General features: G+C 36.6%; 1 protein-coding gene across 3 annotated transcripts in view; it reads right to left on the minus strand.

The window, feature by feature from the left end:
* LOC103030360 (beta-galactoside alpha-2,6-sialyltransferase 1) overlaps window positions 1-16,130 on the minus strand; it is a 46,980-nt gene that overhangs the window by 29,583 nt on the left and 1,267 nt on the right. The window contains exon 1 of one of the 3 annotated variants that reach the window (XM_049462902.1): window positions 14,458-14,612. The exons of 1 other annotated variant lie outside the window; for it this stretch is intronic. The gene's annotated coding sequence lies outside the window, so the exon portion shown is untranslated. Of the gene's footprint in view, window positions 1-8,984; window positions 9,243-14,457; window positions 14,613-16,130 lie in introns of those variants that run through there. One more of the 3 variants, XM_007252340.4, reaches the window with a different exon arrangement.

Here is a 16,130-nt window from a genome sequence, read left to right on the forward strand (position 1 = left end):
TTTGTAAAAGCTAATTTGGATATAAGAGATTAGTTATAGCCACGGGGAAGCAGTTACACTAAAAGGGAAAGGGATGTGAACAAAAGGAAGGTAAAAGCAAGTAATTAATGGTACTGACAATTAAATGTAGTATTGTAAATTTGAAAAATACTAAATGTTAGGGATTTAACGCACATTTGACAGTAAAGATCATGATTGAGTATAACTGAAAATCAGGACAACTGAAGAAGGTAAGAAAACAAAAATTGGGCTGAAATCTGTGCACAGACAAAATTTAAATATGAAATAATTACCTTCCAAGGGGAAATTAGAGCTTAAGTTCAGTGTGATAAATGTATTTTAACCATGTATTTTAACTTGCAGGAAGGAGATACGGCGGACCCCTTCAAAGACTTCCAAAATGAATAGAGAACCTTAAACATGATTATAATGAATATAAAAGTCTCGTTTCAGATCTGTTTACACAGGGGGGAGAAGGAGAACGTGGTGCAAAGGTGGACCAGTCCAGACACAGAGTGAGGGTTCCTCCGCCATTACGCACGAAAGGGGAACGAGCATGGCTGGATTGAGCCTTTCCAGGTGACTGAGAGAACAACGTACGCAGATCACCTGATAGGCGAGGGTTCGACAGCTGTGCAACAACAGAGATCGCTCACAGAGCAGCAGGAAGGAGGGGCAGCAGAGCCCCCGCAGCACGGGCCTGGCCTGGCCACAGCAGAGAAAAGAGTTTCTCAGAGCGCAGCAGCAGCAGCACACAGCCTGGCTGTGACCGAGGAGAGGAAGTGAGGGAGTGACTCATTCAGCAACGTTTCGATTGCGTCAAAGTACACTACATACAGAGACTCTTAAACACATCTCATTAAAGAACACACACCAACTCATACTTTTCATTCACTGATATTGCAGACATCAAGAGCCAGAATAAAGCTCTTCGTACGTGGGGCTGAGGTAGTCTACCTTCAGAACCCTGAAGCAAGAAGAAAGAAGAAAAGAACAACACGCATTGAAACTTTAACATTTACACATATAGGGTTATAAACTGTGATTTGCTAAATTAGGGGGGGAACACATTATTTTTCCTTTACAGGTTGCCTTGGACTCTTAAAAAACGGAATTGTAAAAAAAAAAAAAAAAAAATACACTCTGTAACCTTAACACTTACACATATAGGGCTTAGATAACAAGTTTACTAGATAGTGAGAAACTTAGAGGGACAACACATTTATGGTTTAGTAATGGCTTGGTACGGAAAAAGAGGGTGGAACAGGTCAAAGTACGGACACTATAACGAACCAGCACTCCCTCCAGTTATTCCAATATGGCTCCAGGTAATAATAACTATTACTCTAATGGGTATAATGATAATAAAGATAATAAACCGATATATAGGTTACCTATACTGGAGTGTGAGGAAGAGCAAGAGGAAATGCTGTAAACCAACCAGTCTTGGGGATGACTTTAAGGCAATGATGTCACTTCCTCCTTTGATAGGGTTCGAATTATTGGCCGCCCGGGGCAGGGGGGTCGTGGGAGAATTTTCCCTGTCAAAATTGGTTGGAAGGCTGCCGGACAGGTTTTCGCTCCCACCATTAGTAAAATGTTCACTCACATGTTTATCAAGTGTTGAACATATGTAAATACATATTTGGAGGAATTACGATGTGTTGACGTATCTGGTTGATACGTCAAAAGAGGGAATTGAAGAGTAACTGTTTATTATACTTTGGGTGTATTGACAAATATCTTTCAGTTATGATTACTTATCTTAGTATCTATAATTACATAATCATTGTGTGAAACCTTGTATTTTATATGCATTAACCAATACTCACCTTACATTTGATCATTTTTACTCACAGTGTATTTTACACGCATTTATATAGAAGATTAACCAATAATCACAATATATTCTTTACATATATAGTAAAACACTGTTTGATCAGGCATGTGACTAACACAGACTCTATTGTGACAAATTAACCCACACGATACATAAGGCGTTTACTAACACATAGGGTCTATTGTATGGCGGTCTAACCACGCGCCACTAACACATTAACATATAACATATGAGATCTATTGTGAGGCTTGTGTAGCTCATGCTTGAAGCATTTGGTTTACTGCATGTCTCTGACTAACAACCATCTGTTAAGCTGTTAACTGTCTTGTATGTATTGGTTCTCCTGAATTCAGTAATAAATACTTGGTTTGCTTTCAACTTCACTCCACCTGTCTACGACTCTCTATCAAACGAACACGTAGGGGAGTTGTACCCCGGACGAGAGGTGGGGGTTAACCCACCTTTCATTTTCTTTTCTACAACACCTGGAAAAAAGAACAAAATTAGTTTCAAAACCAAAAGTACAACTGAATTGTGTTTTCCCAATGTGAACATTTCTTTATAGAATATAATGACTTTATAGTAACTTATAAAAATAAGTATTTCTGAACTTATTGTATACTGTTTTTGTGAGCATGACAAATCAGTTTTACTTGTTTGTTCACTAAATTTATTCAATTAACATCAGTCTTTACATAACTTACACTTTAAGCAATTACCATTTCAGTATAGTACAGTATAACCCTGTAGTTCATGAGAAGCAACAGTAGCAGGATACAGCCACGCTGTACTTACAGCTTACACAGACAGTGTAAGTTGTATATTATTTATATATATAGTTTCCAAATTCCAAATCTCTGGAATATAATCAAGAAGAAGATGGATAATTACAGCCATTAAACCAAGCTGTACTGCTTGAATTTTTGCACCAGGAGTGGCATAAAGTTATCCAAAAGCAGTGTGTAAGACTGGTGGAGGACAACATGCCAAGATGCATGAAAACTAGGGGTATCACGATTCTCTAAACCCTCGATTCGATTTTATTTCCGATTTGAGGGTCACGATTCGATTCGATTCTCTTTTTTTATTATATTTTTACATTTTATTATTTTATGCCTCATAAAATTTTAATAATATATTATTTATTATTATTATTATTTATTAAGATATATATGTAATGCCATCTAGTGACTTTTTTTGGTAGCAACAGTGTGCACTATTAAAACTGCAACGTGCAACATAAAAAAAAAAAAAGGAACAATTAAAGCCTTAACAAACTGAACTCTATCCTACTATAACAGTTAAACATGAAAAATAAGACTCGGTCCCTGAGAATTACAAGTTTTTTTTCTTTAAGAAAGATATATTATTAACTTTATCTGAGAGAAAGATGTTTTTTTAATTCAAATGAAGCAACCGGTGTAGTCAACCATAAGTTTAAGATTTTTAATCCACCTCACTGTGATCTATAGTCAGCGTTCTCAAGTCACACTGACACACGCATTTCAGCGAGTTCACACGCACCCCCCCCCCCACACACACAGAAAACTAAACCACAACGCCCGCCCCCCCTCGCCCCGTTGGACAGATAAAAACCAGTGATCACACTCCCGCCGACACTCAAAACTTGAAAGCCCTGTTTTCAGTTTCAGTTTCTCTGTTCTCTGCCTCTCACACAGCAGAACTGAGGGCGTATGGAGTGAATTTTGTGCCAAAAGTTTTACGTAAAAAAATAAAATCCACAATCAAAATTTTAAGAATCAAAAGTAAAACATGTATGTTGCAAATTCAAAAGAGAAAAAATATATATCAAATATATATATTTAAATATACTTGGTTATTTTATTATTCTTTGCACTTATTTGAGAATTATTTTAGTTTGGATTTTGCCAGTCTTTGCTTTCATTTTTGGATTTTTTTGGATTTTCTGTGGATTTTTGTGGATTTTGCTGCTAAAGACTTTTGCTTCTGGAATCTCTCCTTTGCTTCTGCTTCATTTTTTTGGTTCTGATTTTTGGCACACTTTTCACGGGTGGGCGGGGCTTAGAAGAAGGCGTTCCCCTTTAATCTCTATTTGTCACCTACCCTGAACCCTCGTCTGAGACAGACCACGCCCACCCCGCCAGCTTCAAGCGCTCTTCCAAACATGGCGGAGCGAACGGGTTCAGCTCACAGCAGCACCAGCAGGTACTTTTCCAATTAAATTTCATACAGACGTTATGTTTAATGTTATATTTCTTTTTTAAGTAAGTGTTTAACTCTATTAAGATGCTCATGTTAGCGGGGTGTGCTAAATATCCATGCTTAAATTATACTAGTTAGTTAGTGAACACTAACCTACCTAGTCAGTGAGTTAGCTAGTTTACCTAGGTCATCTGGTCAGTGAGTTAGTGGGTTAGCTAAGCTAGTTAGGTTACCTAGTCAGTGAGTTAGCTAGTTTACCTAGGTTATCTGGTCAGTGAGTTAGTGGGTTAGCTAAGCTAGTTAGGTTACCTAGTCAGTGAGCTAGTGGGTTAGCTAAGCTAGTTATTATGCCCCAGGGTAAAGCCAAGTAAGTGCTGGTTAAGGTTAACTAGCTAACTCACTGACTAGGTAACCTAACTAGCTTAGCTAACCCACTAACTCACTGACCAGATGACCTAGGTAAACTAGCTAACTCACTGACTAGGTAGGTTAGTGTTCACTAACTAACTAGTATAATTTAAGCATGGATATTTAGCACACCCCGCTAACATGAGCATCTTAATAGAGTTAAACACTAACTTAAAAAAGAAATATAACATTAAACATAACGTCTGTATGAAATTTAATTGGAAAAGTACCTGCTGGTGCTGCTGTGAGCTGAACCCGTTCGCTCCGCCATGTTTGGAAGAGCGCTTGAAGCTGGCGGGGTGGGCGTGGTCTGTCTCAGACGAGGGTTCAGGGTAGGTGACCAATAGAGATTAAAGGGGAACGCCTTCTTCTAAGCCCCGCCCACCCGTGAAAAGTGTGCCAAAAATCAGAACCAAAAAAATGAAGCAGAAGCAAAGGAGAGATTCCAGAAGCAAAAGTCTTTAGCAGCAAAATCCACAAAAATCCACAGAAAATCCAAAAAAATCCAAAAATGAAAGCAAAGACTGGCAAAATCCAAACTAAAATAATTTTCAAATAAGTGCAAAGAATAATAAAATAACCAAGTATATTTAAATATATATATTTGATATATATTTTTTCTCTTTTGAATTTGCAACATACATGTTTTACTTTTGATTCTTAAAATTTTGATTGTGGATTTTATTTTTTTACGTAAAACTTTTGGCACAAAATTCACTCCATAAGGGCGGGGCTGCGCTCATGCAGCGGTTCTCTCTATTTAAATGAATAGGATGCGCTGTGTTGGTGCTGCGCCGTTTGCGTAGCGCGCTGTGCGCGCGGGAGGGATCGTCGATACTCTTTTTGACTTCGATACACGATACCATGACCTCATTTCGATCGATTTCGATAAAATATCGAGATCGTGACACCCCTAATGAAAACTGTAATTAAACACCAGGGTTATTCCAACAAAATATTGAATTGTGAACTCTTAACACTTTATATTAATTTATGAACTTGTTTTTTGCATTATGTGAGATCAGAAAGCTCTGCATCTTTGTTATTATTTCATTTGGCCATTTTCTGCAAATAAATACTCTAAATGACTATATTTTTTTTGGAATTTGAAAGTAGTTTATAGAATAAAACAACAATGTTAACTTTACTCAAACATATACCTATAAATAGCAAAATCAGAGACCAAAGTTCATTTGGAGGGTGCTATGCATGGAGGGAAAAGAACACAGCATTCCAAGACAAACACTTAAAGCTACCCGCAGTAAATTTTGGTGAGATGTCTTGTAAAGAATAATGGTCCAAAATACCTTCAATCAGAAGCTAGATTCCCATTGTAGGCTATAGGAGGTGTTTAGAAACTGTTATTTCTGCAAAAGAAGGATCTACTAAATATTGATGTAAATTTCTTTTGTTGGGGTGCCCAAATGTACGCACCTGCCTAATTTTGTTTAAAGAATTATGACACACTTTCTGTAAATTTTAAACAATATCTACAGGGTAGACATACCGTATTATAATATCTCAGTGAAGTTTTAAAGTTTTTAAAAATGGAATATTATAACGTGCTAGATTTACTGTATTACATCAGGGTAGTTGTACTGTATTATAATATCTCAGTGTAGATTTAATGTATTATAATATATCGGGGTAGGTTTACTGTATTATAATATATCAGGGTAGTTTTACTGTATTATAATATCTCAGTGTAGATTTAATGTATTATAATATATCGGGGTAGGTTTACTGTATTATAATATATCAGGGTAGTTTTACTGTATTATAATATCTCAGTGTAGATTTAATGTATTATAATATATCGGGGTAGGTTTACTGTATTATAATATATCAGGGTAGATTTACTAAATTATAATATATCAGGGTAGTTTTACTGTATTCTAATATCTCAGGGTAGATTTACAAAATTCTAATATCTCAGGGTAGATTTACTAAATTATAATATATCAGGGTAGTTTTACTGTATTATAATATATCAGGGTAGATTTACTAAATTATAATATATCAGGGTAGTTTTACTGTATTATAAAATATCAGGGTAGTTTTACTGTATTATAATATATCAGGGTAGTTTTACTGTATTATAATATCCCAGGGTAGTTTTACTGTATTATAATATATCAGGGTAGTGTTACTGTATTATAATATATCAGGGTAGTGTTACTGTATTATAATATATCAGGGTAGATTTACTAAATTATAATATCTCAGGGTAGATTTACTAAATTATAATATATCAGGGTAGTGTTACTGTATTATAAAATATCAGGGTAGTTTTACTGTATTATAATATATCAGGGTAGTGTTACTGTATTATAATATATCAGGGTAGATTTACTGTATTATAAAATATCAGGGTAGTTTTACTGTATTATAATATATCAGGGTAGTTTTACTGTATTATAATATCCCAGGGTAGTTTTACTGTATTATAATATATCAGGGTAGTGTTACTGTATTATAATATATCAGGGTAGTTTTACTGTATTATAATATATCAGGGTAGTTTTACTGTATTATAATATATCAGGGTAGATTTACTGTATTATAAAATATCAGGGTAGTTTTACTGTATTATAATATATCAGGGTAGTTTTACTGTATTATAATATCCCAGGGTAGTTTTACTGTATTATAATATCTCAGGGTAGATTAACTAAATTATAATATCCCAGGGTAGATTTACTAAATTATAATATCTCAGGGTAGTTTTACTGTATTATAATATATCAGGGTAGTTTTACTGTATTATAATATATCAGGGTAGTTTTACTGTATTATAATATATCAGGGTAGTGTTACTGTATTATAATATATCAGGGTAGTTTTACTGTATTATAATATATCAGGGTAGATTTACTAAATTATAATATATCAGGGTAGATTTACTAAATTATAATATATCAGGGTAGTTTTACTGTATTATAATATCTCAGGGTAGATTTACTAAATTATAATATATCAGGGTAGATTTACTAAATTATAATATATCAGGGTAGATTTACTAAATTATAATATATCAGGGTAGATTTACTAAATTATAATATCTCAGGGTAGATTTACTAAATTATAATATATCAGGGTAGTTTTACTGTATTATAATATCTCAGGGTAGTTTTACTGTATTATAATATATCAGGGTAGATTTACTAAATTATAATATATCAGGGTAGTTTTACTGTATTATAATATCTCAGGGTAGTTTTACTGTATTATAATATCTCAGGGTAGATTTACTAAATTATAATATCTCAGGGTAGATTTACTAAATATAATATATCAGGGTAGTGTTACTGTATTATAATATATCAGGGTAGTTTTACTGTATTATAATATCCCAGGGTAGTTTTACTGTATTATAATATCCCAGGGTAGATTAACTAAATTATAATATCCCAGGTTAGTTTTACTGTATTATAATATCCCAGGGTAGTTTTACTGTATTATAATATCCCAGGGTAGTTTTACTGTATATATACAGGGTAGATTTACTAAATTATAATATATCAGGGTAGTTTTACTGTATTATAATATATCAGGGTAGTGTTACTGTATTATAATATCTCAGGGTAGTTTTACTGTATTATAATATCCCAGGGTAGTTTTACTGTATTATAATATATCAGGGTAGTGTTACTGTATTATAATATATCAGGGTAGATTTACTAAATTATAATATATCAGGGTAGATTTACTAAATTATAATATATCAGGGTAGTTTTACTGTATTATAATATCCCAGGGTAGATTAACTAAATTATAATATCCCAGGGTAGTTTTACTGTATTATAATATCCCAGGGTAGTTTTACTGTATTATAATATCCCAGGGTAGTTTTACTGTATATATACAGGGTAGATTTACTAAATTATAATATATCAGGGTAGTTTTACTGTATTATAATATCGCAGGGTAGTTTTACTGTATTATAATATCTCGGGGTAGATTTTCTGAGATATTATAATACAGTAAAGGTACCCTGAGATATTATAATGCAGTGTAACATCTCTGATATATTATAATACAGTAATAAAATAACTAGTCTGGTAGGTGTAAATTACATTTACAAAAATACAGTATTTACCAGCATTTGAAAAAAATAATCACGGTTTTATCTGTGATTTAGTCACTGAATATTTTTGTGATTAATACAAGAATTATTTTTGAAGGGATTGGCATCAATAACACAAATCTAAGTTATTTTAACATGGATTATTCATATTTAAATACCCATTATCAAAAGTGTAGTCTTAAGAAAGAAACAGTGTGATTATTTATAATTAATTGTAGAATATTATAGTCAATAATTAGATGTTTTTTTTCCATTTAGCTGTCACACACACAGTATCTGCTGTGTAGAGATATAAACACATTGCAGCTCTGCTGGATCTGTTGTTTTAACTGTAGCTCTCTGACTCTCTGATATTAGAGGATCCTCAGGTCCACACTCTACAGCTGTTCTGAGCAGCGCTACAGTACAGTAGTTTATATTATAACACATATCATTAGCTCGTATAGCAGAGTAACGCAGCGTTACCTTCACCATGCTGTTTCTGAGCTCAGTGAGGAGAGCAGACAGACAGAGCAACGCTGGACCGGAGCTCCTCCACTCCCCACTGTGTGCTAACGGCTCTGGTTACTCCTCCAGCCGCTGGACTGAGCCTCTTTTCCCGTTATGAGCCCACATGAACTCGCCCAGCTGAGAGATGATTAACCCTCTGTTAACACTCTGTTAATCAGCACACCGCCTATCCGTGCAGCTGTACGCGACTTGTACGCGTAGTGTGTATCTAAACCAGGGTTGCCAGGTCTAAAAACATTCAGCCTAAAGTCAACCTAAAACGTATGAAAGCCTATTCCTGCCACGTAAAATAAATAATAATCCAGCACATTTTTATTATTATTATTCATATTATTATTATTCATATTATTATTATTATTATTATTATTATTATTATTATTATTATTATTATTATTATTATTATCATCATTAACGGCTTTCTCAATACTTTGAGATACTAAGTCATTATTTTGAGATATTAGTACACTGTACAGAGACATTTGGAAGCACATTCCTATGGAAGACTTTTCCTGGCATCTAAAAATAATTTACGTGCCAGTAATTTTTTTATTATTATTACTGCTATCTGAATATTTTGACTAAGTTTCAAAATACTTAGTATGCTTACTATAGTAAGTCGTTATTTTGAGATACTATCTCAGTATTTTGAGATACTAAGTCATTATTTTAAGATACTATTTTATTATTTTGAGATAATAAGTAATTATTTTGAGATAGCAAGTGTGTTTGCTTTTGGGGGGATTTTTTTTAAGTGAAGCATAACATACATGACATACAGCATAGTCGGAGCCACAGCCATACTCTTCAACACACTAAAATAGTGTGTGTTATTAAATTAATCTCTTCTCTTTGAGGTCTGGAGGCTTATTTTAATATTGTGTGATTCATCTAAAAGCACCAATATTTCATAATTTGTGAATCCACATCTGAAGTTGTCCTTAATAATAGTATCAATTTTACATCTTTGTCTCACCTGCTTCTGTCTCTGTACAGTCTACTAGTATCTCAAAATAATGAGAGTATCTGAAAATAATGATATTGCATCTCAAAATAATGAGATAGTATCCCAAAATAATGACTTAGTATCTCAAAATATTGAGATAGTATCTCTAAATAATAATTTACTTTCTCACATTATTAAGATAGTATCTCAAAATAATGACTTACTATCTCAAAATAATGACTTACTTTCTTGAAATAATGAGAGCAGTTTATTTAATAATAATTACAAAAAATTACAGAAATGGGCTTCCATAAAAACCTGCCGTTCAGAAGCCTAAACTAACCATAAATACATGCCTGTCACACGTTTGAAGCAAATGACAAAACTATGAGTGTACGACTTTTTTGTTTATAAGGGATTTTTATCAGCATTCACAGCTGGCATTCCAACAATGAATCAAAATTATGATCCATGTGACCCTCAACAAAATTCCCAGTACCTACACCTACACCACCAAATTATACTGTGAGTAGCAAGTGTTTCACTTAGTGAACTTAGCGACTTAGTGAACCCCTAAACTAATCACTTTTCTAAGAGCTAATTGCAGCCAGAAGTCAGACAGTCAATGTGATGAGATAGGATATGTTGGTTAAAGCTGCCCTACCCTATAAAAACAGTTTTGAGTGTGTTGTTTTTAAGAGGCATTGCTTGATGTAAAAAGCGGAAGCGCGGAAAGAGAGCTGGGATCCGCGTGAGGCTAAAGGCTAGTCCTAGCCGGCCGACAATACCATCGCTCTTTCTTGTTGTGTTATAAAGTCCACAGCAAACAGACACGACCAGCCAAGGTGAGGGGCAACTCAAGACTCACCTTTATTGAACAACTACACCCCAGTACAGCAGCAGAACTCCCCCTACTGGTTGCTTAGTACTCTACAGCTCAACACTGTTAAACATCCTGATAGTGCATCCCCCCTTCTAAATGACCAACCATAGCTGTTATAGTTTTTCTTTCAGTCTTTGAAGGAGGCAAAACAATCTCTCTATATATTATAAACAAAGAACACTTGTAAAATCTTCAAACATTCTGGCTTATGAATACAACATCCAGGTATATTAACTAAACTGGAGGGTGGGGGTAGACTGCCTCAGTCCCTCTACTGAGTGAAGGGATTATTCTGCCCATTGTACCACTCAGCTATCCAAATGCACCTGCTAATCTAAGTAACAAAGTCCTTCAGGTGCTTTGGAAGTTGTCTTTCCCTTAGAGGGTACCTCCTGATATGTCCAGACTGAAGCTGAGGTGATGTCTCAGGAGACTGGCTTGGGATGGTGATATCCACTGCTGCTGTGCTGTCAGTCAGGTTTTCAGACAAGTCACCTGATTGGACTGGTGCAGCAGGTGTTGCGACCAGATGACTTCTGTTTCTCCTGGCTAGGCCTCTTGGTGTTTCTACATAGTAGGATCTTGGTGCATCTGTCTGACTTATGACTGTTGCTTTTTCCTTAGAGTCTTTCACCCACACATGCTCACCTGGATACAAGTGAACCAGATTACGAGCTCTGTGACGTCTGTTGAAATTTCCTCTCTGTTTTTGTCGACTAGCCTGTTCTCTCTCTCTCAGTTTGTGGAGATCTGGCCAGCAAGGTTCCAGCTCAGATGGAATCACCGGAACAAGTGTGCAGATTTTCCGACCCATTAAAAGTTCTGCAGGACTGTGACCATTTGCTAAGGGTGTTGCGCGGTAAGCCATTAGCGCAAGGTAAGGGTCTTTGCTTTTCTTCCACAGGCCTTTAACTGTTCTGACTGCACGCTCCACCTCGCCATTGCTTTGAGGGAAAAGTGGGCTGGAGGTGACATGTCTAAACCCCCAGAAGCAAATTTCCTGAAACACTCCGATGCAAACTCTGGGCCATTGTCAGTTCTCACAGTGTCTGCTACTCCATGTCGAGCAAATATGGACTTGAAATGGCCTACTACTGCTTCAGACGTTGTGGATGTCAGTTTGGCAACTTCAAAGAATCGTGAGAAATAATCCACTACGATCAGGTATGTCGCGTCACACAGCTAAAAAAGGTCAGCTCCTACCTTACACCAAGGTCTCTCTGATGGTATAAGTGGTTCTTTAAAGTTTGTCTGCTCCTTTGCACACTCATCACACTTCTCGATCATTTTCTGCAACTGAGTGCTTAGGCCTGGCCACCACACTGACTGTTTTGCTCTGCTCCTGCATTTTGTGATCCCCAAGTGTCCCTCATGTATCTTATTTAAGATACTGGCTCTAAGTGACTGTGGTATCACAATTCTGCTTCCTTACAGGAGCAAGTCGTGTTGCACAGTGAGTTCTCCAGCAAACTGCAGGTACGGCTGGAATGCACGGTCCACAGAAAATTTGTCTGGCCATCCGTCAGTACAATTTTTTTTCAATTGGACGAGCACATCATCTTTTTGCTGATGTCTCCTTATCTCTTCCAGGCATTCTTCTGTTGCAGGTAGACTGGACATAACAGACTCAACATACAGGTTGGTTTCCTCCTCTAGCTGCTCATCCCCCGAATTCTCAACTGAAGCACGGGACAGCACATCTGCTGATGCTATCTTCTTACCTGCTACATGAGAGTTGGTATATCTGAATTTCATCAGTCTCATGCGCAGGCGCTGAATGCGTGGAGGAAGTTCATCCAAATCTTTGGATCCTAGCAAAGGGACAAGAGGTTTGTGATCGGTCTCGATATGGAATGTGATGCCATTCAGAAACTCTGAAAACCTTTCACATGCCCACGTTGTAGCAAGAGCTTCCTGCTCGATTTGTGCATATCTTTGTTCCGTGGCACTTAAAGCTCTGGAAGCATATGCAACTGCTTTCACATGGCCGTTCTCTTGTTTCTGGAGCAGGACCGCACCCAGTCCATAGGAGGAGGCATCTGCAAATACAACTGTTTCAGCTTTCGTGTTATACAGTGCTAGTCCAGGTGGAGTACTCAGCTCTCTTTTTATCTCATCAAATGCTTGCTGTTGTGCCATTCCCCATGACCACATGCTTGTTGTCCTCAGCAGATCTCTGAGAGGCCTGGTTCTTTCAGCTAGGTTGGGTACAAACTTGCCCAGATGATTTACCATCCCTAAGAACCTTCGGACCTCACCAGCATTCCTAGGTTCAGGCATGTCGGATACAGCTCGTATTTTAGCTGGGTCTACACTGACACCAGCACCTTCAACAATCTGCCCAAGGAACTTTACCCGGCTCTTCGAGAATTCACACTTCATTTAGTGTGACTCCTGCGTCTTCTAGTCCCTTCAGTACGGCTCTCAGATGCTGGTCATGTTCAGCCTGTGTTGAACCAAATACCAGCACATCATCCATCTGGCATAATACTCCATCGAGTCCTTCTAGCATCTGAGACATGCGTTTCTGAAAATGCTCTGGAGCAGATGAGATACCGAAACATAATCTGTTGAAACAGTACCTGCCAAATGGTGTTATGAATGTAGTAAGCAGTGCAGATTTCTTTGATAGTGGTATTTGCCAGAAGCCTGAGTTTGCATCTAATTTGGAGAACACTTTAGCTCCTTCCAGCTGTCCAAGTGTGTGCTCAACTGCTGGAAGTATGTGTCGCTCTCTTTTAACAGAATTATTCAGTTTTGTCAGGTCCACACAGATTCTGACCGTTCCGTTCGGCTTTGGCACCACCACCATTCCAGCACACCAGTCAGTCGGCTCCTTAACTCTTGAAATCACTTGCAGTGACTCCATTCTGCACAACTCTTCCTTCACCTTGGACATGAGGGGAAGGGATATACGCCGTGGAGTTGAAATGGAAAATGGCTTTGCATCCGGCTCCAAAATGATCTCTCATTCTCCCTCTAGTTTTCCTAGACCATCGAAAAGCTTGGGGAACTCTTGCTTTACGGACTCTTTGTCATTTAAGATCCCTGTGTCCACTCTAGCTACTAGTCCCAGTGCTTTTATTGCAGGGTGTCCAAGCAATGGAGTTTTAAGACCTGCCACTACATACAAATCCTGAGTAGTGCTCTTGCCATTCTTACTAAGAGTGGCTGTGATTTTCCCCCGCACATGCAACTTTGTCTGCCCTGGTCCAATGAGAATTTTGCTTGACTTTTGCAGCTTGTGAAATCTCTCTGAGCTGTACATGTCTGCAGGAACTACGGTCACATCAGCCCCAGTATCAATTTTGAATTCAGTTTCAACATTGTCTAGTTTCAATTTTACTAGCCATTGAGCTTCAAATTCATCAGTACTCACTAGACCAAGAAATGCAGTGTCCTGATGAGTCTCACCAGTCTCACCTTTCACATCAAACTATTCTAAATCACTCCATTTGCATCAGAATCAGTGAACTTTCCCTTTAAAAAAGTAGTTAAAATAACACAATCGTGATCATGAAATGTGCCTATTGTATCTATTAAGGAGGCTATGTTAGGAACCTTATCTCACAGACAAAAAAAACAGGAAGCATTTACGCTACTTCTCAGTTCTCAGTTCTGGTCCTTTCACCCACTGTCCTCCACATTGTAGATGTCCACCCATGTAGCATGTAGGCAGGGCAGCAGCAGTACTCCAGGTCCAGGACTGAGAAGCGTTGCTGTAGTTTAGTTAATGCACACTGAACTGAAACGGAAAGCTGAAACGCCAAAAAGACTCAGACAAACTCAGACAAGCTCTACGAGAGCATGTTGGAGCAGGATAATGGAAGCAGAAAGCTAGAGTGAGGGGGGTGGGGGGTGGGGAGTAGCTGTAGTTTATTGCATTATGGCTCTATTAATGTCATGATTATTAAACTACAGATGATTTACTTTCATTAGGCAACAAGTCCGCAGTTCTGCTGCTGTCGGTTAGCAGGAAGAAATTTGATGTTACTATCATTGATATTACAATTTATATCTGTGTGTACACTAATCAACATTACCATTATGATATGATTATAGTAGGAGACGTTAATAACAGTGATTGATTATCCTCTTACAGTGGGATGTGGCAATGGGTAGGTCACATCATACATTTTGTCCTTGAACTTGAAGTGGATGCAAGGTGGTTGCTATAGTGTTACTAGGCAATTGTGTGGGGAGTATTTGTGTGGCATGTGGTGTGTCTGCCACCCGTCCTGTAAAATATGTTTATAAATATATACATTATTATATATTAAGCTATTATATATACAACATCTGGAATATAATCAAGAGGAAAATGAATGATCACAAGCCATCCAACCAAGCTGAACTGCTTGATTTTGTGTGCCAGTAGTAAGGCTATCCAAAAGCAGTGTGTAAGACTGGTAGAGGAGAACATGCCAAGATGCATGAAAACTGTGATTAAAAATCAGGGTTATTCCACCAAATATTAATTCATGAACTCTTAAAACTGGTTTTCTTTGCATTATTTGAGATCTGAAAGCTCTACATCTTTTTTGTTATTTCAGCCATTTCTCATTTTCTGCTAATAAATTCTGTAAATTACAATATTTTTATTTGGAATTTGTGAGAAATGTTGTCTGTAGTTTATAGAATAAAACAACTATGTTTATTTTACTCAAACATATACCTCTATATAGCAAAATCAGAGAAACTGATTCAGAAACTGAAATGGTCTCTTTTTTTCCAGAGCTGTATATTAAATATTTATTTTATTTAAGTTAGTGATTTATTTACAGTTAAGTGATTGCCGGACTTTGCTTACAGTAGTAGACTGCAACCAACTGCCTTTGAACAAGCTGTGGTTGCCACTAAAACATGAAAAACTCTAGAGCAGTATTTGGTCCATTGTAAAGAATCATGTAAAGAACTCTTTAAATGTGTTGGTGACTTTTCTATATTTTCCATTTATGTATAATAATATATATAAATATAATATAATATAAAAGCTGCTTGCAAGGCTAAAGGGAGCTGTTATTCTTTAACTTAAAATGGCTAAATTAAACTTTTGTTTTCATATTAATTTGACTTCCTTGAAATAAAATTAAATGTTTATTAGCTCAAAACTGTTTGTAACCAAGAATTGCTCATGTATTTTTTATTTTTTTTTTGAGAATTTCGCTCAGTCCTAGCTCAAATCTGTCAGGTGTGGACAGCAGCATTTAATGCTAAAGGCTACAAAATAAGACTTTGAAAATTGGAAAATTTCTGTTATGTCAACAGAGGTAAT

The sequence above is a fragment of the Astyanax mexicanus genome, chromosome 1 (assembly GCF_023375975.1).
Source record: "Astyanax mexicanus isolate ESR-SI-001 chromosome 1, AstMex3_surface, whole genome shotgun sequence".
NCBI lineage: Eukaryota > Metazoa > Chordata > Actinopteri > Characiformes > Acestrorhamphidae > Astyanax > Astyanax mexicanus.